General features: G+C 38.7%; 1 protein-coding gene and 1 long non-coding RNA gene across 10 annotated transcripts in view; one reads left to right on the top strand and one right to left on the bottom strand.

Moving 5' to 3' along the window:
* Nucleotides 1-20,637, bottom strand: part of ZNF644 (zinc finger protein 644) — a 48,873-nt gene extending 28,236 nt beyond the window's left edge. For 3 of the 9 annotated variants that reach the window (XM_064664772.1, XM_064664765.1, XM_064664773.1), the window contains exons 1-2: nucleotides 20,191-20,308; nucleotides 3,173-3,228 (exon numbers count right to left, since the gene is read on the bottom strand). The gene's annotated coding sequence lies outside the window, so the exon portion shown is untranslated. Of the gene's footprint in view, nucleotides 1-3,172; nucleotides 3,229-13,372; nucleotides 13,488-17,754; nucleotides 17,881-19,920; nucleotides 20,057-20,190; nucleotides 20,309-20,542 lie in introns of those variants that run through there. The other 6 variants (XM_064664769.1, XM_064664770.1, XM_064664775.1 and 3 more) reach the window with 6 other exon arrangements.
* Nucleotides 20,298-25,168, top strand: LOC135418917 (uncharacterized). Its single transcript, XR_010432739.1, has 2 exons — nucleotides 20,298-20,570; nucleotides 20,852-25,168. It is a non-coding gene; the product is annotated as an uncharacterized LOC135418917 (long non-coding RNA).
* The last annotated feature ends 326 nt before the right edge of the window (nucleotides 25,169-25,494 follow it).

Here is a 25,494-nt window from a genome sequence, read left to right as displayed (position 1 = left end):
GATCACAGATGAAAACTTGCATGACAAAAACATGATGCTATAAATGGATTTACAGTGCAACTTTCTTAAAGGCAACATTAAGAACAATTTTATTGGGACAGATCTTTGAACAAAACATGTCTTTCAACTTTGGAACAATTCTGACCTTATTTCCTGTTATATTAAAAAAAAATTGTCATTCTTTTTATCCAGCATGACTTGAAACATATATAGCAGTTTCTCATTTTTGCTTTTTTGGCTGATAACCACTTGCTGTACCAATTTTAATGTTATCATAAATTTTAAGACTGTCTCCTGCTCATGAAGATTTTTTTTTTTAATTCCTAAAGCATGCTGGTTTTCCCAATTATAAAAAGACCACCCGAGACACACACTCTGCTTTTACTAATTTAATTTAGAACCTTAGAGTAACGAATTACATTAGTGATACTCATTCATCCTTACCAGCAAACTGACTCTCATCATCCTCTATGTTCTTTCAGTGATCAAGGATTAAAAAGCTAGTAAGATTCTAAGCAACAGTACCAGGTAAGGCAAAAAGAACCATCTTGTACCTCTGCAGATTAAGAACAAAAATTCTGCTGACTTGGAGAAAGTTATAATGCTTGCTGATGAACATATGAAATCAGAGTTTTTAAAAGACCCAAACCTATATTACACACTGTACACGACCAGAAAAACACAAGTGAGAAGAAACGCTCACATCACCTCACTAATAATTGAGGTTTGTTTCTTTAATTTTTTAATAAAAAAAATAAAACCACCACAAAACACCAGAAGTGATTTAATGGCAGAAAGCTCAACTTCATGTTACCTGGATAATATGAACAATAGTAAAATTATATGAGATTACTGTCTGAACCAAAGAAACACAAATCCCACATACTAAAATCTATCCTGTGCAGAATGCTGTATATAACCTATAATTAAAATACTTAAAATATGACTTTGCTTGACACACTATTACAGGGAAAATCAGCACAAGCATCTACCTTGTGCTACCTTTTCTGCTACACATAAGTGTGGCCCATTGTACTGTTAACACATTGAGACCAAGCTTATTTTTTCCTCACTTCCCCCCTTATTTAACACAAACAGGTCCTCCTGTGGAGCTCAGAAGATGCAGTCTGGTAATCAGAAAATTTAAGAAAAAATACTACAGTTATCCCAATAAGGTACATTAACTGCTTGTAAAACCTATCTCGTACCTGTGTGTTTTTATCTAGCAACAGATTTCTTTATTTCCAAAAGTCAGGACATGATACCTTTTATATTTGCCTTAGGAAAGTGTAATATTTTCATTGATTAACTGACTATTCAGTTGTCATTTTTACAGAACTGTCAGAACCTCAAGATCTCCTCTAAGCAATAACAATACTGATCTAACATCATTACACTGTTTCTATGTATTCTTTTACACATTTTTCTGTCCTCTTGTTATGTATGCAAGAGTATAGGCTTTCTCCTCAGAGATCAGCTTTCTTCTACCATACATTGCTAAACACCATTAAGTCAAAAGGTCTTTGGAGCTTCATTCAGAAGACCTCATGCTTCAAGAACACACTCAGTTATTTATATATTAGACTTTTCAACTAATTTTCTGTATTTAAACCAGTTATTAGACAACAAAATTAAGAAGAGACAGAACATAAACTTTAAGTTTCAAGTACTGAAAGCATGCACTAGAAGGCACAGGTAACAGTTTGAATCTTACTATCAATTCAAGTTCCCTTTGTAGCCACAACTCTTACTTTACACTCATCCTCAGATAAAGTATCTCTTTTTGCAGTGTTATATTTATTCCTTTTTCCAAAGTAGCACATTCTAGAAACCAGCAAAGTCAGGCTAAGGCAGTAAGTTCTATGCATAAGTATATAGATAATACAGCAGCAGAGCTTATTTTTAATTGTTCATAGTTCAGAAGACAATTCATAATCCAAGTCTTGAATCAGTTATACATTATACAAAGGATCAATACTCAGAGTTATTTTAAATTCCCACAAAGCATTCTGCTATAATCAGTATTTTAAAGTTAACAGCAATAGCTCTAAAGAAGTCTTAGCAGAACAGAAGATACAAACAAAGCAGTTCCTGTCTATTTCAAAATATACATACTACAATTTTAAAGTGATATCAAGTCTACATATTAATTGGAGATTAGAAATGAGGAACAAGCTCATTTAAGCAAATGGGATCTCCCTCTCACCTCTTCAAAATATCAGATCACTGCAAGCACGTACATTCTGAGATGGCATATTAGTCAAACAGCAAGCAGAAAACTTGAGAAGCCAGCTTTTGTTTGTTATGGAAGCTTCTGTACCCGAGTCCATCATGCCCTGTCTCCCAAGCAGAGTAATCTACTGAACAGTGGAGCCTTACCTAAAGATACTCTTGAAAGACTCAAAACAGATTAAAGCAAATTGCTCTTTGTTAAATGTTTCACATAATCACATGACAAAGATATTAATTTAAATAGACTAATACAGTTCAAATTATTCCTGAAGTAGAGTATCAAGTAAATGGAAAAGAAAAAATTAGGGCTTATCTAAATTCTTTTTCTCAAAATAACAGAGGAGGGGGGTGGGGCAAAGGAGGAGAAACGCCAAAGTTACAGAAAATTTCTCCTAGATGGACACTCTGCAACTGCAAATGGACACTTCAGTTCTACTCCCAAATGAGTTCCTAAAGACAGAAAGGGGGAAAAAAAATTCCAACAGAATTTCATTATTAAAAATTTGAAACGTTATTCTGACAACTGGTCAAATTTCCCACAGAGTTATTTATTAATACAGTAAGTTCAAGTTTAACATGCTGCTTTGACAATGCAAAGTACACTTTCAATATTTTGCAACCAGGTGAATAATATGTAGAGAATGAAATTAATTTAAAGTACTCATAATTTTGGCTCTCAACAGCTAGCACAACACCTTGATAGCTTTTTGACTATAATAACTTACCGAAGAAAAGCGTAATTATCATAATAATATTAAATAATAAGGGAGGATCTTTTGTTCCTATTTTAATCTCGTAGAAGTAACACTACATTCATAAATTACAGTAATCAAGATACAAATTTCAAGAGAATTTTCACTGACCACTTTTCTGCATGTTCAGCAGTATATGCTAATGGCATTTGGGGGGAAAAAAAGGTCAACAAAAAACTTCTACTCACCTTTGCTTGTTTGATTTACATTATGCTGTAAGATCCACTTCCACAATAAAAGAAACCTGCAAAATAAAAGAAGAACTTACTGTACAGCTGTCATTTTCTGCTTGCGTCCTAGATGATCAGACAAGACAGGCAAAGCAGAGAGATAAGAAATCCACGGCCACAAAAGTATTCCATCATTTTTGTCTCAGGGTAAAAATAACAAAATTCCAGTGGTCTTCTCTGAAATACACGTGTAATTTGCAAGTAACAGAGATATTGGCATTTTAATTAAAAAATCCACTAAGAAATCATGGGTCAAACAAGTGGAAAAAAGCTGCACGGCAAGAAAAACTTTGAAGGCAGTAGCAGAAAATGCAGCAAAGTCACGTATCTTAAGTTCCCTGAATGAGGAACAATGCACAGAAAGGAAATGGTTACAAATGGAAGCTTTTTTAAAAGTCTTTTTGCAAAAATGATCAACACATCTAAGATTAAGTGTTGAAGGGCTTTAAGCTTGGGCCTTGCTAATTCCTCACCTTTTCTAGGGCAGAGTTGTGTTATTATTCTAAGGCTAGCTTGCCCATCTTAAGATCATAACTTGTTTGCCTTCATGAATGCTGATTAATGTCAGATGAAATAAATACTCTATTTTATTCATGGATCTTTCGAACTATACAAGGAAGTTTTTCACTTCCTATTTGGAGATACCAGACTATATAACATTTGGAAGAGACTCTGAGAGTCACTGAAGCTGCACAAAAACAAGAATGGATTTGGCTACGGTATCTCTACAGAACTGGGTCTACTTCTAATGAAGAAACAACAACTAGCAAACATCTTTACAGAAAGGGTTGGTTATTCGTATCTAGACCAAACTAATGTTTAGTCATCATCAAAATTAAATCTGAACGAGATACCTGTCCTCATATACTGGCTAGGATTCCTTCCCTCATTTTGCTCACACACAGCTTATTGATTCTGAGTTCCCCAGTCAGACTGCAATTGTCTCAAAGCCACTTGCCTAAATAACAAACACAAAGGGAGGACAGACCTTTCAAGTAAGTCTGGCTGGGCAATAAAAAGCAACAGAAGATAAGTATTTGAGCTCCTTTCCCTAGTCCCAGGATCATTTCCTTAGTATCACATTAAACTTCATGCAGCCTTAAGCAAGAATGTTATTCAATGTATATGTGCTCATTTCTCAAATAAGATTTATTACAGAAAAAAAAATACAATTCTTTAATTGGGTTTTAGAGTCATATTCATTCATCTAGAGAAGGAGAAGTGTTATCTTCAAACAGCTGTGGAGCTCTTTTGTTAGTTACAGAAGGCAAATGTAAAGCTACAGTTAAAAATGCCCACAAAAATAAAAGCCTTTATGTATGAAGAGCCAAAACAACATTCAAAAAATAAGAAAGATGGTCTCTAGAGGCTTTACATTATCAAACATTACGATCAGCACTAAACCAGACATCTCAGTAAACCTCTGCACTTTGGCTGGGCAGTGACAAATCCCAGCCTAACACTCCCCTCACTGAAGAACTGCACCAATGACTCTGCCCCTGTGCAAAATGCCTTCAACGAACACATCTTCTAAATACTGCAATTAACTAAACACTACCAATAACTCAGAAATAACTCCCCTTTTCAATCCCTCTGGTGTTCAAAGCTCCACCCAATGCATGATAGTACTTGCAGTACTACAGTCATGCAAACATCTTCGTGAAGGCAATGCAATCCACAAGACACCAGATTTTAGGCCAAACTACTGATAGCATTGAGACTGGTTAAAGCTACCTGACCTGTTGTGCTTAACCAGCACTCACCTCTCAAAGGTCTGTCTGCTGTCAAAGAAGATTCCTCTCACTCCAATACAAACAATCAAACTCTAACACCTACTATTCATTTCAAGGGTAATGACATTTGAAATAACTCAGTGCCTGACATTCTTTACCAACAGATTCAAGACAGGTAGTTCTCCAAAAACTCCTTAGGGAAAGGCAAAGATTTCAACATCACAAATGCTTTGGCCCAAATCTTCCTGTCTTAATTCTCATTATCAGGAAAAGAAGTGAGAATGAAAGTCACTCTCCATCACCAGGTAACAGACAGCATCAAAAGGGATGCAGAATTGGGTAATGTATCTACAGAACATTCACCTCACTATTCAAAGACTGAAAGGGCACAAGCATGGCTGTAAAATGGTCAGGCTTCTGATCAGCAATAAGCAGCTGCCTGTTCTGATAAGGGCAGAGAACAGGAAGTGGAAGAAAACTGCAATGGTGGAGACGGGCGCAACCTCAAGTGCACCCCCAAAGATACTAAAAAAAAAAGATGGACTGAAAGCTCTTTTTGCTTTAATGAAGTATCTCCTATTAACCTGCCCCCTCTCTGGGAAAAAACACTAGAGAAACACTAGAATGCAAAGGTGTACAATGACTAAATAAAATTTGCTGTAATCTTGACAAGAGTTTGGATCCCTTTATCTACTATCTAGCCCTTATTTCCTAACAGATCTGCAATAACTGACATTTCTACATCTATCTGGGAGAAGACACTTAACCATTTTTTTAGCACCTTCTCCTGGAACAACTGCAGGCAGGAACATAATTCATAGAGAAGTTTTTCAGGTCATTTATTTGAAGTTTTTGTTGCTGTTGTTGTGTATGTGTGTGGGGTTGTTGTTGTTTGTTTGTTTCTTATTTTGTTGTGTTTGGGTTTTTTTTTAAGAGAGTCATAATGTAATATAAAACTAGTTTTTGCCCCTATAGCTGATTACGCTTGTGTAGGAAGGTTAAAAGAGGAAGAGACAAAGGCTAGAATGACTATACTATACAAACTACTTTTGTTGGTATAAACTGTGGCTAAACAGTCCATTCCACTAGCTTGACACAAAAACACAGCAAAAGGCTTGCAACTGTAGTCTTGAATTAGAGACTTAGAAAATTTGATTAGCTAGTCGAGAGTGGCATATACATTTATCAGGATATGGCCATCCCACCACTAAAATCTGCTAAATTCAAAAGAGGAGGGTGGAGTGCAGAAGAAATTTCATTCTAATACCTGATGCAGCTCTGGAAAACATCTACAATATTACAGAAATCCAATAATCCTAAACATCAGTGTGGGAAAAATCAGCCAGCAGAAAGCAGAGATTACGCTAAGAAAAGTCTATTACAAGAAACCCAGACAAAGTTCCAGCCAAAACTGTACACACAAGTATCAGGGATAAAGTAATTTGAGAAGAGAACTGAAAAAACCAAAACCTTAGCTGATAAGTCTCCTACATCAGTTAATAGAGCCAAAAAGCTCTTTAAAGACAAGTGTAAGCCATCGTCTTCCTAACAACTAGTCAGCAATGACCTTGTCTGTACAGAATGTAGTTTCCTGCTTTCTGTTTGCAGAAGGAGTTTTGACTGTCTTTGATTCCTATCTAAAAAGTATAAAAATAACTTACTCTACATTCAGTACCCACAAATACCTAGAACTAACATTCAGTGTAGATTAAATAATCACTTGAATTTAAACATGAGGTTTTCTAAAATCACAAAATTAATTCCCTTTGAGAATCTGTAAAACCTCTCAATCTATGCTATGCCAACTGTAGTTTAACCAACTGAATCATAAATGCCACTGACAAATTTACTAAAATTAAATTTTTAAAGGAAAAATAATAATAATTACTCTTCTTACAATAGTTAATGAAAAGCAATATTTAAGAGCAGGTACTCTACTGAAGCCTGAATTATCCAGAAGTTAAATTAAGCAAAAGCTTAACACTTTACAACGTGAAGAGACAAAATTTAAGTCTTTTTACTGGAGATGCTTCTGACTTCAAAGAATCTGCAGTAACTGAACAAAAGCAAGCAAGGGACTGCAAGAGAGAAGACTGCCTCCTGCATTTTGAATCTCCTGCCAGATTTTGAGAATTATCTGAAAAACAGTTCAAAGAAGTTACAGTTCTTCTTTGTCTGTTCATCACAGTAAAAGCCACACGCACAGTTCCCAAAGCTGTGGTAGGGCTTTCACGTGCAAGTGCTGAAATCTCTCATTTTTCTACTCGTAGAAAGTTTTGCTTTTTGACAACAACCCGTATGGGATGGTGAAGCACTTCAAGGAAACGTGTGACAGCATAGGAAATGAACACAACTGATCATACCTCAGACTGGGAAGCTGTTTCAGTCCAAACAAAATTACAAGTAGTTGAATGCAACATTAATAGGAGTATCACAGTAGGGAAAAAAGTAGTGAGAGTGAGTAGCCTGAATGGAAAAAAAGAACCTTTGTTTATAGCATCAATTAGGTCAAACAACAAGATTTAATAATTATTTCAAAAATCTGCATTATATTAAAAAAAACCCTGAAAATACATCAGAGGGAAGAGTGTTCCAGGTAGACAGGGGTTTGGACTAACAAAATATATTGGCTGAAAAGGTTACTTTTCCACTCTGGTACTGAACAGATCAGAAGCAAACATTTAAAGATGTACACAACAGGCACACAATAAAGATGCAAAGATGTCTACAGAGAAGCAAGGGGAAACGAACATAATTTAAGAGCTGCTTACTTTGAGTGTACATTATACAGTAAGCAAATATGTAACAATCAACATACAAAAAAAAGCATAAGAGTACTAAACTGAAGCATCAGTTTAAAGATGGAAATTCTGAAAAAATTTAGAATTTCAAGGCTTTAAGAGAAAATACTAATATGTTGTTTCTAAAGGTTACTTATCAGTGCAGTTTCTCCCCTCAGCTAAGATTAGGCGTAACATTCTAAGCATCAATGATATTTAATAAATAAGTTTACAGTCCATCAATATCCAACTAAATTGAGTAGCATTCTTCCAAATGAGATTTGCCATAAGCAATAAGCTGTTAAAAAATAATTCACCTTCTTTGTTATTTCTCTACCTCTTTGAGCTACAGCTCAACATACCATTCACATAATAACCACCTGTAATTTTCAGTCACCCTTCAGCCTATTTATCTTGACCACACAAACTAGCTGTTTGCTGCACTTATATACCATAAATATAACAGCTTTTCTCAAATAGGGAAAGCCTAAAGCACGAAATGACATCATCTCTCCATTCCACTCCAAACTACTAATGGCACTGTACATATCCTTGGCTTCATCCTTGACACTGAACACGTTCATTATGCTGTCAGCAAAATCTCATCAATACATTATCTGTGCAGGAACTGCCTCTACCCTTCAGTTACAGAATCACTCTCTTCTCCAGTCTGCATTTTTATACATACATATATACGTGTGTGTATATATATATTCCTTCACCATATCATATAAGCTTTGCATAAAGCACCTCAAAATACAGTGACATACCCTCTAACTATAAGCACTGCACAAAAGCACTCCAGAAAACAGTCGGTTACATGTAATCTTGCCTACCTTGCAATAAAATTGATTATGGTTCCTCCAAGTTTGTACACCCTACTTCTCAGCTGAAAGTAATTAATTGGAAATCCAAAACAGGAAAGCTTCATCACTTTGCACATCACAATGCTTTTCTAAGGAACCAACAGCCTTAATTAAAAAACATGCATCTTGTGTCTTAAAAAAAAAGTAAGCTTTAAGAAACATCTGAGGCAGCTCATTTTTAGAAAACAGCCTCTTATATTTCAAGGTTTGTTTTTAAAATACCAAACTACACAGTAGTGGACATTTATAGTGTCGCCCTCTCCTTTCTCCAAAACTACAGAATTTTAACAAAAGCATGAAGCAGGCCAGCTAAGCATAAGAATAAGCAAAGTTTAAGCTAAGGTCATGTACATCAAATTAGTGCATCCCCTTTTGTGCACCACCAAGCAGCAACATTCTACAGTTCAAACATGTCTTTACATACTATGCATTTCTCTACAACTTCAAAGTTTTATCTTATGTGTATTTATCAGCTCCACTTCTACTGAATGAATCCTGTGTCTTTTCAGTTGGAAAGTCCGACAGAGAACGTCACCAAAACCTCCCAAAAGCCAAAAAAAAGTACAGAAGAATAAGATCCTCTTTAGGTATGGGACATATTACACATTTGGGAATTTGATGAAAAGCAGACACACTTTACTGTCAGTCCATACCTGCCACCCATCTGCCACTTGTAGAATCCTAAGAGACAGAATTGCATCAACTAATCTTAACACATTCACTGAACTTGACATACCCCTTTCCTGATGTACTGCATTACACAACTCTGAAATTCCTCAGTGTAACTCTACTATATTAACAGAAAACCTGCAAAAAGTTTACTACACAATGCATACACTTACACCCTTACGAAATAAAATATAGTTTCCAAGTAGATTCCACTCTATAGTCTGATCCTTACTTATAAACCTTCAAATACGGTGTAGGTTGGGCATACTTATTTCACACTCAAAATACAGAAATATCTTAAAAAAAAAAAAAGCTGTGCTGCATGCAGAAAAAACATTAAGGGCTTAGTTTCAGAAAGCCAGAATTACGTTACCAGATTCCACCTATTTTGTGAAATAGTATCTCTACATTGTTTTTTTCCCCTACAAGTTGTTCTGTAAGGTCATTTATGTTTATTATTAAAATTCAAACCCATTAAGCAACTTTTTGGTGTAGAAAAAGCAGTAATGAGATTCTAAAATATATTTACTAGAAATTAGTTTCTCCAACAAAAAGATTGGCATTCTAGAACAAGAAGCCTGATGATATTCATTAATATATAAATGGATGAAAATATCTGTTTCCATTAAGGACACTTTAACTTAAAAGTGGTATCTCACATAACATTTCTAACAGTAGTTAAAGTAGCACATTAATAATCAAGCCATGTTGTTACTGTAGCAACAATGATTTCTGGTAGCCATTTTCTTTTCAGCTTTAACACTGTTCCAAAGCCAACAGCCCTTACTACAACCTGTGTATAAACCCAAAGGCAGCAAAGTGCTCAGCAGTTTCTCCAGCTATGCGCTTCAGATACGTCCCTCCAGACCGTCTTCAGCCCACTGTACTCACCTAACAGTATTCCCTAACGCTGGACCTGACACAATTTCCGTTTACACTAATGGAAATATAACAGTATGGCAGCTTGCTTTTCAGAAAAACCCAAACAACCAAACCCTACATTTAGGAGACTAGCCAGTCCGCAGGACATTTTCAGAGGAGAGCAGTGCTGCAGTTCACCGTTTTAACCTGCAGGCGCTAAGAACCCAGCCTAATACAAGATCACCTGGCCACAGGCTCACAGCCTGTCATCACTGACAGCAGCCACTGAGAAGCCCTTCCCAGATCACACATTACAAAATCAAAGCAAGTGCTGGAGCCAAAAGCAATTTCTTAGTAGACTGATGTATCTCTGAATTTTCTACATTTACAAAACTCTTTTAAGACCAACTAGCATACACATTCATTTTCAACTCCTCCTCTACATTTCTGCAGTCTTAAAAATGACAACACTTGAAACACTTCCTTGACTTACAACTGCAATGTAGTTTTTAAAAAAGGTTGAGCCTAAAATCCTACAGCTCAAAATTAGTGATGACATTATTTTCTTCTTTCTTTAAAAAAAATAAAAATCTCTCTTTTGTTGTATCAAGACAGCTTGAAAGAAAGCAGTGGTGAAAGAGCAGTAACAGAAAGTGAAATACATAAATATTTGTAACAGCAATGGGAGGAAATAGCAAACTGGTATTAGCACATAAGTACCCCCAACAAAATAGGATCCTAAGTCCAAATTCAGTTCCTCACAAGTTTGTTCCAGTTGAAAGCATAGCTATGCTGGGATCACGAGCTCTAATGCCTGCTGTTGTCGGTCTAGACAGCATTTCTGACATTTCCTGACCATGGCAGGAGAGGGAATCTCCTGTTCCTAGCCTCAGAGGAAACGGATTTTCTGCATCTGTGAAAATGTAGAATCTAACAAAAATTTCCTAGAGATTTCATGCACATTTAGATTTTCCTAAGTATTCATAAACCTTTGCTCATATATAAGGGTTTACATTTAAAATGAAGGTAGGTTTATGCTGAACTCTGAATTGGTGTAGCAGATTTTATTTTGATATTCCTATGACAGTGCCTTCCAGCAGAGGACAGAGTAGACACTCTAGAGTATTAGTCTCTGTATACATCACTGCTAACTCCCAAACAGCCTGCTTCCTTATCACAGGAGTAAGCTGTGACTTCAATGAATGTTCCAGTACGAAGAAAATAACCAAACATAACAATCACTTAAAATATAAATTTCAGCACTGCCATTCTTCCAGCAATAGTTTTCCGAAACAAAATATACAGGATTTAGCTACTGCTTATCAAATTTGAAGTGAAACTACAAAATACTTTACTTTCTAATTGGGTTGATATACAAGCTATAATCTTTATAATCTATGAAAGATCACTTTGGGGAGTCACATATACTTAACCACTAACATAAAGCTTTTCCTTCATTTTGCTGGAGCCTGCTTTTTGGTGACAGAGGATTGGGTGAAGAAGTTATAATATGCTGTCAATGCTATCACCTTAATAGCCATTGAAAATGTAAAAATCCATCTCTCATTTTGCTGCTCAGCGTTCATTTTTGGTTTGGTGACACTAAGTTTCTAACATTGTCCATTGTCTACATAATAAGTAAAAACTATTTCCTACTTCAGATAAGCTGTAGTAATGCAACATAATTTAACCAATTGTGTTTTACTTTTACAGATAGCTGCATTAGGGTTTTTTTTTAATAGGAACAACACACATCTTACAACCCAGGTTATACAACCAGGCCTGGGAAGCAAACTGGGGCAAATGCCTCCACATACCTCTTTGAAATGTAGTTTTTGATCACCAGTTACTGTTGTGAACACTCAGCTGAACCAGTCACATATCACCAGCACCACAACCACAGAGCAGTTCTGATACAACATCCATTAGTAAGCTCCTATTCATGGTCCCTGTGTTCATATGGACAGGGTCCATAAGTTTTATTACTAACAGCATCACCATACAGGATTGTTTTCTATAGTATAATTTCCAAGTGTTTTGTCAAGTTACTAAGCCTTTGCTCCAAAATTACTCTACAAAATTATTCTATCTATTCTATTCTAGATATTTTCAAGATCTACCCCAAGGTCTCTACTCAAGTTACGCAGTACCTTGAGGTCTACTTTCTAAACTGTTTAATAAACACCTATGGAGCTTCCATGCTAAACTGCAAGAAGGCATAGCAGTCCTACAAAGGCTTCACTTCAAAGTTAGGGCTCCATTAAACTTTCTCTTTTCAGCCTTGAACCCTTCAAATGCTTGTGGACTTGGTTTCATTGTTCACTTCCTTTTGCTTAGCTATCAATCGGGTAAAAGCTTTTAGTCTTTGATTCTTCTGCTATTTGAATTAGTTCTCCCAAACACATAAAAACAAATGGAAAAACTCAGTATTTCCAGCATGCCACATCAGTTATCGTCACCTGTGTCTATCCAGCCCACTGGTTATCCTTAGACACCTCATTTGGTTGGGGCTAAAAAAACTACACATGCTTAGTTTGCCAGTTTTCCTGACCAAAACAGATTTCCTAACCAAACTTTCAGAAGTAGCTCAAGAAACAGAAGAGACAGTACACATACTCTAAGCCTCTTTCATACACTTTACACTGGATTACCAGGATAGCACAAAAGAAACGGATCTGCATGGACTAAGGTTACATAAAATCAAGAATTTTTGACATAAATCCTTGCTAGGCAAGTCATCATCATCATCTCTGCTCACCTCACTGGGATAAAAAATGGAAGGCAAATTCCTAAGTTTTTTTAGTGTCTAAAAGACATTTCTAAAAATGAATTACCACAATACCTGTATGGTATTTTTAGAAACAGCATGACATTTCAGTTATATAGGAACTTGAAAGGTTTCTCCCAAGTATTATTTCTATTTTTTGCTCTCTCCCTTGTGCAGAAATACATTCTGCCTTTAGTGCTCACTACTGCTGATAAAACACCGAGAAGCAACAGCAGTCTTACAATTGTGGTAGAGAGAGATACCTGAAGAACCATTTTTTTCTAGACAAGCTGTTCCTCTTCAAGCCTCACATACGCCAGGAAAGGAACTGGACCTCTCTCATCCACCAGTACTTTCAGTCACATGTATAGCAGTGAGAAATCACGGTGAACTTCACCAGCAAGTCTCACCACCTAGAAAGTCTGGGAACAAGGGCTTGGCATTAAGGGGAACATGGCACTGGATGCTAGTGATGTACTTACCTTACTTCAAAACATTAACAAAAGGAAAGGTCTGTGAGAATCCATGTTAAAGCAGCTCACCAGCAAATCTACTACTTCTCATCACTTGTGTCACTACAGTCCAACACATTCAAGGCTTTAAAAGGACACAGAAATAGACAATCACTATCCTAAAGCACTTCTATAAAAAAAACAAGTCAGACAAAACAAACCTTCGAAGGTTCCCCCAAAGCAAAGATGCAGAAAGAATATACAATAGACAGTACCTACTATCTTTGGTTTATGTACCACACATGCAACCTTTCCACCTCAGTTTCTTTAGCATTTCAGTTCAGTTTGCATTCCAGACATGCAAGCTCTACTCCCTCCCATCTGTAATTGCTCCAAATCCTCCCAATTTTTTCATTGCAGCTTATCTAGGTTAATTTAACATCACATGTCCCCCCAACTTATTTTCCCCTTTTTGCCCCAGCAAAAAAACTGCCACAACATTAGATATTTTTCGTTAATAAGTACCTGATTAGGGAGTTCTGATATTTTATTCTCAACTTCCTACAAGATGAAAAACTGTTTTTAAAGTAACTTTCTAACATTTCTAATGTTCTAACATTCACTATAATTTGTACACAGTGCAGTTATTTTCATTACCTTCCACAGATTCTCAATTTTTAAGTTTTGTTCAAGAATAGAAAAGATTAGGTGATTTCAACTGATACCAATATATATGTTAAAAAATAGGAAGTAGAGGAGGGCAGAGTACTCACTTCACTGTGGGAGAGAAGTGGGAGAAGCCAGCTGCCCAACTGTCACTTCCCACTCTCTGTGACAGGACACACAATCAAGACTTTCTCACAGAAAATACACTCATAGCTACAGTATTAAAACAAAAAACCCCAGCACTTCTGTGTGAAGGAAAAAAGTTATTTATATTGGAACTTTGCAGGCAGAGCCCATCCTCTCTTGAAAATATTGTTTCTAATACCAAGCCAACTTAATAGCAACAACAAAAATACAGCTGTCGGAAAAAAATACTCCCCTTCTCAGTCCTCCCCACCAATGATCACACAGAATCTAGTCTCTTTGGTGAAGGCTCCTAAGAGCCTTGTTCACAAGAACACATGATTTCTTTGCAAATAAAATAAGCATAAATACAATAACCTGCAGCCCTACAACCACTGTTTTGATTGTTGGGAGCCTAATTTTAGGATACAAATTCTCTAAACTTCCAAACTCTTCTGACTGAAAAACATAAATTTGGAAAATTAAGTTAATATCAGAGACAGTTTCTGAAACTCTACAGCCACAAAACTGTTGTATATGCATACATCTGAAGATGAAGAAAAGTATCAGCAACAAACATTACAAACATTAAGGGCTTTCCAAAAGTAGTCATCAAAAATTGTATCACATAGTGCTCCTAGGAGAGCCAAGTGGAAGCAGAAGGAAAAAACAGGAACATTCAGAGAACAGCCACTCCAGGAAAAAAAGCAAGCTATCAGCCAGAAGATTTGTTGAAAAGCAGCAAAACAAAAAAAACCCAAACCGAACCAACAAAAACCCTAAACCATAACCACCACCCATCATCACCCCACTGACTGCAGGCAAAGAAGAAACACACACCTACCACTTCCTACCAGCAGCAACAAGGAGCAGCTTCAGAGCTGCCATGCCTTAGGAGCAGACGTACGTAACACTTTTCCAAAAGCAGTCCCCTGACCTCCTGTTGTACGCCTTTTCCCGAAAACCCATCCCTGTCCCTACCAAAGAGCCCCACTGGCAAAGGAGATGGGATAAGGCACAACTCAATGCTATGAACATATGGAATTATTACTCTCTGAAAAGGCAGGCAGGACAGATTCATTACTACATTCCAGTGATACATTTGTTAAGGAATTCCTTATGTCTTCTACTCAAACTATAAATGGATTCGTCAGGTAAAAGACTGTAAATAAAGGTAATTTACGCAAGAGATATACTTTGCTGTGGAAAGTATTTTCACAGGCAGGTGCTAACAGTTGGTCCAGAAACAGGGAAGGTACAACGATCTCAGTTCATGTCTTCAGCTACAGTTGGACCAATCACTAAGGCTCCTGTAATTCCTTCTATCCTGTTTCCCAAGATGCATCCTCTCCCCTGCTCCAGCTGCTTTGTGAAGAGCATAATATTATCAAGTAGTCACTTCAGGCAAGCAAAAAGTACAATCATTCAAATACTCACAGAACAATGTCCCTTTATGAAAAAAAAACAATCCGATTAAGTATGGTATTAACTTGCAGTGTTCAGCATACTGAAAAGTTACTAAACACTAGCAATAGGCCTGAAATATTCCTAAGCCCAGCAACCTTTATTCTGATTTGAGCGTGAACTTCACATAAACTGGAATAAGTTTCAAGAAATACTGAATTACTAAACAGTCCATTATCCTTAAACTAGTTAATTATTTGTAAGACTAAGCACTCGGTATCAATCAATAAATGTCAACTAGAGAATTTCATTTCCAGAATCTGGATTTAGAATGAACCCCCAGTTCCCATACCAAGAATATTAAAATTACTTCTGTTGGAGAGTTCTCTGCATCACCAAGTTTGCTTGGAAGTATCGAGTCAGTTAATATTTAGCGTAAGCAAAACATCAATACCCACTGTTAAGCCACTGTCTTCCCCCCTTTAACCTCACTGGCAATATAAGGACATTGCTGCAACATTTATCAACAGCTGCTGTGTACAGTTGAAGTGTGACAGAAATGCACCACAATTGGACACTTTTTTTTTTGTTATTTTATTTCCTGAAATTTAAAAAATCTTGCTCTCCTACAAAGAGGAAACACCACTTATGAGTAAATACTATGGATTTTGGGTTAACTTTGTACCAAGACAAAACACTCATTACATGACACTGCGTTGCACACTAAGTAAGCAACATGACTGATCACCTGACTACCATGCATTTAAAATTTTTTCAAAAAACCCACACATTAGAAGTTTATGCAAACTCATTACATGGTCTTTCACGATGGAGAACTCTGAGCATCAAATTACATCTCACAAGATTACTGCACTGGAGAGGTGCAGTGTATTTTTGTCTGTTTTTACACAACAGGGGATGTCCAAGTGACCATTTCATGTCTTTTCTACAGTTCTGTGAACAACATGGGCATGACTTTCCTACCATCGCTGCTTGCGTGAAAGGCTCCTATTACCTGAGCTAAGGGACACAATGTATACAGGCATGGAAGTGTATGTGGGGTTTTTGTTTGGTCTTTGGGGTTTTTTTGTTAATTAAGCACAAAAAGGGTATTTTTTTCATAATACTACAAACTACAGGAAATCCTTTAACTCAGACAGTCCAATAGTATCTGTATGTATATCAGCCAGAATGACCAACATTCACAATTTCCTCAGGTAACTTAACCTTTTTATGCAGTACCAATATGAAGGCTGCATCTACATTGAAGAAAAAAAAGAAGAAAAAATGTTAATTATCAAAAATCAGCTTACAGATTTAGTTTACAGGCAGAGTGATCAAAAAGATCAATTAACTTATTTTTAAAGAAGACAGACTTGTTTTGTTTTACCAGCGATTCCTTTACACTCTGAAGTTGGGTGGATGCTATTTTCATCTGAAGGAATCAGGTTTTGGAGGTTATGCCAAGTTAACCCAGTCTCAAAATCAATTTAAGTGAGTGCAATGTTGTTTAATTTTATTATTTTCTTCCAAATCTCTGGATACCTAATACAAAGTACTCTGCAATCCAGAGCACAGAGGAAACTAATTCAATTTGGCTTAAAGTAACTAACATTAGAGAAATCCATAAAACAAGTATCTTAAGGTAGCTCTCTAACAGCCACACTTAAACTTTGCTGAAGACAAAAAGGTACTTGAAAATGTAAAAATATGAGAAAAGTGAGTTACTGACACAGTGAATCAGTGACTGTTCAAAGACATTTAATTCAAACCAACCTCAGGTGAAGTTGCAGAGAAGTGACACAACTATCCAGTATTTTTTCCAGTTTTAAGCTCTTAGATCTTTTGCAAGCTGTTTAAAAGTCTGAAAGTATTTGAAACTAATAACTGTGTGTGTGAGCATGTGTGTGTTTTATTACTATGGAGAATTTTATTCCTTTTTCAGTTCCATTTTCTCCACAAGCAACTTAAGAAGGCTTGAATAAAAAGTATATAAGTTGTGCTAATACTTGCAAGTATAAGCACAAACTATTGCTCAATAAATTCCACTGACAACCCTTGACTTCAGTATCCATATGACATTCAGTTATTTTGAAGTGGAAGGCATTGCCATTCTTGTTTAATATCCTGTTTATTCAGTTGCTGATTCTCCTACTTCAATCAATCATTTCTGTACTAAATAACCTCACAGAGATGCTCTAAGTGGTCAGTGCCTTTACCTCCTACTAGTCAGGTCACCTGTTGAGATTTCAATCTCTTAGCATTCACTTAATAACTTCCATATTTTCCTAGGTGTATTCCTCCTGGTGTTCCTCAGTATAAATCAGATGCTGGACATTGTGAAACTTTAAAAAAAAAAAAAAAAAAAAACTCATCAGAGTAGTACACCTTTGCTTTTTTTTTTTTAACAGTGATATTTCCCCAGGTCTTTTTTTAATTTAAAAAAATATCACAAAGACTAAAAAAAAAAAAAGAAAATAATATATGTATAAAAAGAAAAGTCAAGTCTCTTTGGTGACATTACAACTTTTTTTTCCCCTCTATAAAATTCCTGTGTCTTGAGTAGATTTTTATTAGAAAAATTCTCTTGGAATGAATACTCTAGTAGTAGAAAGAAACTATTTTAATACCATATTTTGAAGATAATTAATTTCAATTCTCACTGTTAATTCTTGTATAACTCTGCACCACATCCCTCTGCAGTTACATTAGACAGGTTTGCAACATCAGCTCTGATTATAAGTCAGTTAATAGGATTGTCACACTGCATCGCTCTTTCATGCACTCTACTTAAAGTCCTCTCCAATAAGAAAATTGCTGCATTTTCTCTGCACCTAAGTGACCCACTAAAAGCTTCCCCAGATCTATTTTGCATTGTCTAATCAGTCCGTTTATTCTGCCCTCAAATCACCTGACTTGCACAAGTCAGGGAGTAAAGAATTTTACACAGAAGAATCACATTAAGTTACAAAGACTCTGAAGCACTTCACCCTCCACTGTGAAGAATCTTCTCTTTAAAATCTGTTTTATAATTTGAATCAAAAATTATTTAGGAATTTATATTAAAAAATAACATATTGCACAAACTTTTCAGTAAAATGTAAAATGTACAATTCCACAGAAGAATTCCAGAAATGCTTATCAGCCTCTTATTTGTCCCATGTGTTAATTCATTAATCTATACAACATGAAATGGCTTCTTACCCTAAAATCTGGTGCACATTCATTCCCCATATGCGTTTGAAAGCAAAGTTCCATGACACAATCTTCATAATTAAATTACATGCTAGAAAGGGGGGGGCAGGAATCAGAGTATCACTGCAAAAGAGGTTTTGCTTAAAGGGCCAGTTGTAGGACACTGATGGAAACCTATTTTGATATACCACGCTTGCTTTTCATTACCACTGTAATGTGTCAGTTTACAGACCAAACTACCACAACAGAAGTATTTCCAACAGACTGAAGGTTACACACAACCTATAAGAAGAAAAAAAACTTTCTGCATTTCATATAACTTATATTTGTCAAGTGTTCACCACTGAAACCTGATGGAACATAAACTTTGTCAGAGAAACCGCCAGATCCTGAAGCAGCTCGGAGCCCGAGGACACGACTTCGATACCTGATCTAGTAACTTTTCCTTTGCTGATGTAAACCACTTCTGCTCCGGGAGCCCCGCCACCGCTCCCGGTCCGAGGGCACACCGCCCAGCGCCCCTCGCCAGCCCTTTGTACCGACACCGTGCGGTTCGGAGCCGCTCCGCTTCACGGCAGGCAGGAAGGGACCGCAGGGCAGGAGAGGAGCGCTCATTCCCGCTGTCCCAGAACGGGAGCACACGACCCTTCCCGGGCCGACCAGCACGGACGGGCAGCGCTGTGGGACCCGCACCCCGGGCCGAACGGCGGCGGGGCGGGAGAGGCGGAGCGCGGGTGGCCCGCGGGACCCGCCGGGCGGGCGGCCGGAGAGGACGGGCCCTGCGGGGCCTCGCGGGGTGACCTCGGATACCCCAGCCCGCGGGGCATTACCTGGCTGCCCCGGCCCCGGGCAGCGCTGCCCGGCCCCGGGCCCCGAGCGGCGGCCCCGGGCTGCCCGGCTCCTCCGCGCCCGGCAATGGCGGCGGCCCCGCTCCCCCTCCCCGCTCCGCGCTCACTGGCTGCGCCGCTTCATGTGACCGCACAGAACCCTCCTCGGCACAGCCCTTTGTGTCCCGCCCGGCCGGGGCACCGGGGACGCCGCTCGCCGGCCCAGGGAGGGGGCGAGAGGCGCTGCCGAGGCCGGAGGGAGGGACGCGGCGGGCAGGGAGAGGAGGGCCAGGCAGGGCAGCGCCTCCCGCGCCCGCCCGAGCTCCGCCGCGCCGCCGCCGCCGCCCCGGCCCGGCCACTTACCGCGGCGGGCGGCTGCGGCCGAGCCGCGATGCCGCACCAGGTCGGAGGCGGCCGCCATGTTCCCGATGCGGCAGGATGGGGCAGAGCCGCCCGCTCCGCCGCCCGCCGCTAGGGCGGCCCGGCCTGCCCGGTCCGACGCGGCCCCGCTCGGCCCGGCCCGGCCCGCGCCCCCCGCCACGCCGCTCCCCCCCACCCCCCAAGGCCCCCCCGCGGCCGGGCGGGGGCGGCGGGGCCGCGGCACAAGAAAATAAATCGTAACGGGAAACTCACGGGCTCGCCGGGCTGTGCGTCACGCCGGGGTTACGTCCTGCGCGCGCCGTCGTGACGTCATCGCGCAAGCCTCCCGACCGCCCCGCCACTCCACGCGCGCCTACGGACACACGCGCGCGCGTGCACGCGCCCCGAAGTGGGCGGAGGGCGCACGCGCACGGTCCCCTCCCTTCCCCCGCAGGGAGCGCGCGCCCCTTCCCACCCCCCTCCCCTCCCCTCAGACGGCGCGCGCTTCCCGCCGCGCGCGGTCCCACGGGGCGCGCGCCACTCCCGTCCCGGGCGCGCTCCGGTGGCGCGGAGGAGACGCCGCCCGCGAGGACGGGCCCGAGCAGCCCCCGCGGCCTCTCCTCACCTCCGTGCCCGCAGACCTGGAAAACCAGGTCAGCGGCGGGATCCGCGTCGCGGTGTTCCCGTGCCGGCGGGAAGGCAGGCGGAGGCTGCTGAGGGCGGTGCCGCGGGTGCGGAGAGCCGAGCGCGGGGGACACGGCCCGGGCCCCGCCGGCCCGTGCAGGGGGCGGGAGGCCACGAGGTGACACCGGGAAAGCGGAAACATCCGGTGCCATTCTCTCCTCAGATGAACGCTCTGAGGGAAACCCCGGTAAAGGGGGAGAATGGTAACCGCGCAGAGACTGCTTGGATGAATTAGATTTTTTCCCTTCAGATTTGCCAGGCCCGGAGGATTTCACGTCGGAGAGATAAAGGCAATGTCAGAGATGTGAGCAGTGGTCAGAGAGCTCGGGAGGACGCTAGATTTCAGGAGAGAGGAAGAGGGAGAACACGGCACATAAAATTCCAAAGGGGGGAATAGGTCAAGAACTGTCAATCATTCTAGCCTCCATTCCCAGAAAAGTAGTGAAGCAGATGATCACACATCTTTAAGTACATGGTAGCTAATGAAGTGATAAGCTACAGCCAAGATGGATTTGTCAAGAAAATCACATCAAGCCACGCTCATCCCATGCTGTGACAGTGTAACAGGCCCTGGATATGAGTAGCCCTCGATCTGTTATGGCTTGACTTGAGTAAGGTTTTTGACACTATCTCAGAGAACTCTTAACTGAGCAACCAAAAGACATAACATACTAAAATGACTGCAGTGGTACAAAATTACATCAGCAATGCTTCCCTCTGACAAATAGTGGGAACAGCAAATTCCCTGGAGGTGGGCATGTCCTGAGTTTGGTACCAAGTCTAATTATATGACTGGCAGAGTACAGTTTACATGGATTGGATTTGCCAGCAATGCCAAATGGCAGAGCTGGAAGTACATTGCAGTGCAAGAAAAATTCAAAATACTCTTGAAAAAGTGGTTGTAGAAATAGGATGCAATTGAATAAATACAAGTGCAAACTTCAACATTTAAGCAGGAAAATAACTGCACAATTGCAAGACTGGGAACACATGAATAGACACTGGATTTACAGAAAAGGGGTTGGGGATCAGAGTAAATCACAAACTGAACACGCATCAACAATGTCACACTGTTGTGAAAAAAGCTGCAGAACAGAGAGATGTGTAAACAGAACTGTCATATCTAGGACATATAAAGAATTTCTCATATTTGATACTGGTAAAGGCTTATCCCTATGTTCAGATTTGGTCTCTGCATTTCAAGAAAAATTTCTTTCAAAAAAGTCCAATAGAACACAGTACAAGGAAGGAGGGAAAAATCAACATTTTTAAAAGATGTGACCCGAATTGAAAAGAGGGATGTGTCTAGTGAATAAAAGACTATGGGAGAAAAATACAGTTTCCACTGAGTCCATTGAAGACAGGGCAAAACTTAACAGTTTCAAACTGTACTGAAAGAAATTTCGGTTAGACAGTCATGGATAAATAAAACTGGCATATATTCTTTATAGGGTTCTGGAAATGTTATTAGCATCTTTTTTAAAAGATAAGAAAAATTTACATAAGAAAAATTTAGAAGCATTTGACTTTGCTGTGAAGTAATGGAGACAGACTAGGTAATAATTGTTTTCAGCATAATTTCCTGTAACTAGTTACTATCCAGATATCTGTTCTGATCCTATTTTTTTTTCTGATAAAAGTGAATCCCAGAGACATTTCAACATCTAATGTGTTGTTGTGATCTTATGCACAGGTGTAGATATCCCCTTTGGGAGTCTTTGTCATGTTACATTGAGTATAGCTGTGTGCCAACATATGTCACATGCTCAGCTAATTTGCTAATTTATAAACTTTATATATCACAATAAATTCCACATTTAAAAATAATGTGTTTGTTAGTGCTCACATAACCAGTGTGTATTGAGGCTTTTGCTTTTATTTGCTTTTTTTTCATGGTACCAGAGACCAATTTTCCCCAGAATCCATTAAATTCGGGGGGTTCTCTGGAGCTTGCCAGTTAGGAGAAAGCAGTGTGAATGGTTTATGTTGTGGGACTGAGACCTACCAAACTCAACTCATTAGAGATGACTAAAAGGCCATTAAATAGGCCAGTTTTTAATCTCCACTGAGTTAGACTGAATTCAAACTGATAGCCCACAGGCAAAAGGCTATGAATTTCATTAACAGTACCCTAAAGCACTCAGTCCCCTAATGAGTGCTAATATTATTCTTCTGAGAGTTAAGCTTGTTTTCTGAAAATATACATTTATAAAATCGAGTTCTGATATTTTGGAGCATGTATGGACAGTTTTTCCACTGCTTTTTAAACACAAGGAACATGATCATCTTGTGCAATCCACAGACTTCTTGTAAGATTCTCAGTCATATGTGCTCCGTGCTAACTAAAGTACAAACAATAAAAACATGAAAAAGCAAATATTAATACTGCCCCAATGCTTCTTGCTAAATATCATATATTTTATTGTATGTGATCATTTGAAGGTCATCACACTTATTCAAGTATATTTTGTCCCCTAGCAGATAACTTTTAAGAAACAGCAATTCTCACTGCAATTCTGTAATTAATACTTAAAGGAAAACACCAAATTCCATAAAAGCATTAACTTCTAGAAAATGGAGTGTTTTATTATACTTCATATCTATTTGTGAAGAGGTAAAATGCTTAGCATAAGGAAATCTGAACTTTAGTTCTAATGCTGCCAAATCCCACAATTTAAGAGTTTAAAGGTATCTAGCAATCTTTTTAATCTCTCAATTTAGCACTTGAACTAGAAGGCCCAATTCCATTAGCAGTAGTGGACTCTAAAAAATACTTATGATTCACACAATCTGTGGATCAAAAGAAAAATCCACATTTGGCATGAATGGAGAACCTAACTGCAGTATTTCATCAAAATGGCAGTGTGGGAAAAGATTATGTCCAGTGGTGTCAGAAGTCCTGTTTCAATCTCTAATTCTACTTCTATTGCCACTTATAATATATGAAAAGTAGTAGATGATCTTAAAGGTTGCATGTTGGATTAAGAAGACCTGAGAAATATACACAAAATGACAGAAAATTGGGATTGCATGAGTGCATGAAGTAGAAATTTTAGGACCAGCCTCCAGTGAGACACTCTAAGATCAGTGAAAGAACGTGTGTGGCCGGTAAAGAACCACACAATAGGATTCTTGAAAATCAAGCCAGATACTGCACAGGTGGTTTTTTGCTTGCAGGAATTCTGGCTGTGTCCTGTATTATTTCTCCACCAATGCAGACGAGGCCTAATAATGGTTTTAAAACAGCATTTGAAAAACCTCTTAAGATAAGGTTGCTACCTAGTTCCTTCTGGTCTTCAACAAGGCTAGAAAATGGTTAAACCAAGGCAGGATTTTTCAAGTTAGCAGCAAAATATGATTAACTGAAACCAATTTAGAAACTGTTTCTTCATATAAACATTTTTGTAGCTGGAGTTGCAGAGGGAGGGTTGGAGCAGGTCTAAGCTGAAGCACTTGGAATGAAAGAAGACTGCAAATGCAGCCTTGTAATACACAGGAAAATCCAGAATGCTCAGAGGCAAAAACTTTTTAGTTATAATTCCTTACATTTATATAGCACCTTTTATTCTCTAGAACCCCAAGCACTTCATTAACTCTATGCAAAAAGCTTCACAATGGAAATATAGCCACTATATGCATCATTCTTTGAAAATTTCATTTTCAGTTGACTCATTTCTTTCAATAATAACATATTCTGCTTATCCTGTCTACAGCAACCAAAACAACAACAGATAAAATACCAAACTACAGTTTTCACTTGTAGAACAATTTATGCCTGTATGGTTTACAAAATAGAAATGTACTCATGTAATGGATACATTGCATTTAGTCCATCCATTTTCATTCTCCATTTATTATTTTGATCTCATCTTTATATCGTAGCACTTGGTAGACAATTTTGTCTTCCATAAGATTTTCAAAATTGCAATGATTCTTGATATCTGAATTTCAGACAAAAATGGGCTTTATAGGAAAAAGTAGCATCTTTTATTAAATTCGCTACTATAAATTGGAAAAGCAGAGAAGCTTTTGAGTACCTAAGATATAATGCTGGGGGGATTTTTAAGCTAAGATGGTCGTATAAATAAAAATAATCCCTTATCCTTACTTATAATCCCTTATCTTTACCTATAAAGTTTGTCTTGTCTTTGCCTTTAAAGTATCATAACTACAATAACAAGCACCCAGAAACATAATGTGAAAGATATCTGTGTGTTCTTGCTCAACTTGCCACAGAGTTTTTCTTTTCACCCTACAGTGATGTTTCTGGTTTCTTGGCCTTTCTTAAAATGACATAGTACTGATTTCACTAAGATCAACAAATTTAGGAACTCAATGTACTGGTTGTTTCAACAAACAGTAATCAACATTATTTCCATTGAAATTTTAGAAGAATTAATAACAGAATTAATTGGACCAGTTTGATTTATTTCAACATGGTGAAAACTGGAAGAGGGAAAATAATTTTCCCAACTTTTTTTTTTGCTGTTTGAGCTGTTGATTCATGTTTTGTTGGCTTGCTTATTTCACAGGTTCTTTTGAAATACAGTTGTCAACGTTAATTAAAGAGGATTGTATAGTCTTGTCTATTTTTTAGACAGAACAAAAAATGTATTTTATTTATAAATTTAGTCTCTGCTATAAATCAAGATATTCTAGTCATCTTTGTCAACATGAATTAAACTTTTAGAATTGTCAGTAAAACAAAAAGAGGGCAGTAAGAGTGTACAGGTAAAATTAAAACCAATAGCCATTAAATCTATGGCTCTCTTAACAGTGATCCCAAGATAAGGTTAGTCCTGAAATTAAATACTTTGCAACAGAAGGGTATTTAGAAAGGGTACCTAAGGAAATATTACTGCTTGCCACTGTGAACTGCCTTTAGAACTGTCA

This window comes from Pseudopipra pipra, chromosome 9 (genome assembly GCF_036250125.1).
Source record: "Pseudopipra pipra isolate bDixPip1 chromosome 9, bDixPip1.hap1, whole genome shotgun sequence".
Classification (NCBI taxonomy): domain Eukaryota; kingdom Metazoa; phylum Chordata; class Aves; order Passeriformes; family Pipridae; genus Pseudopipra; species Pseudopipra pipra.
Note: the sequence above shows the minus strand (reverse complement) of the source record. Positions and strands in the feature narration are given on the sequence as shown.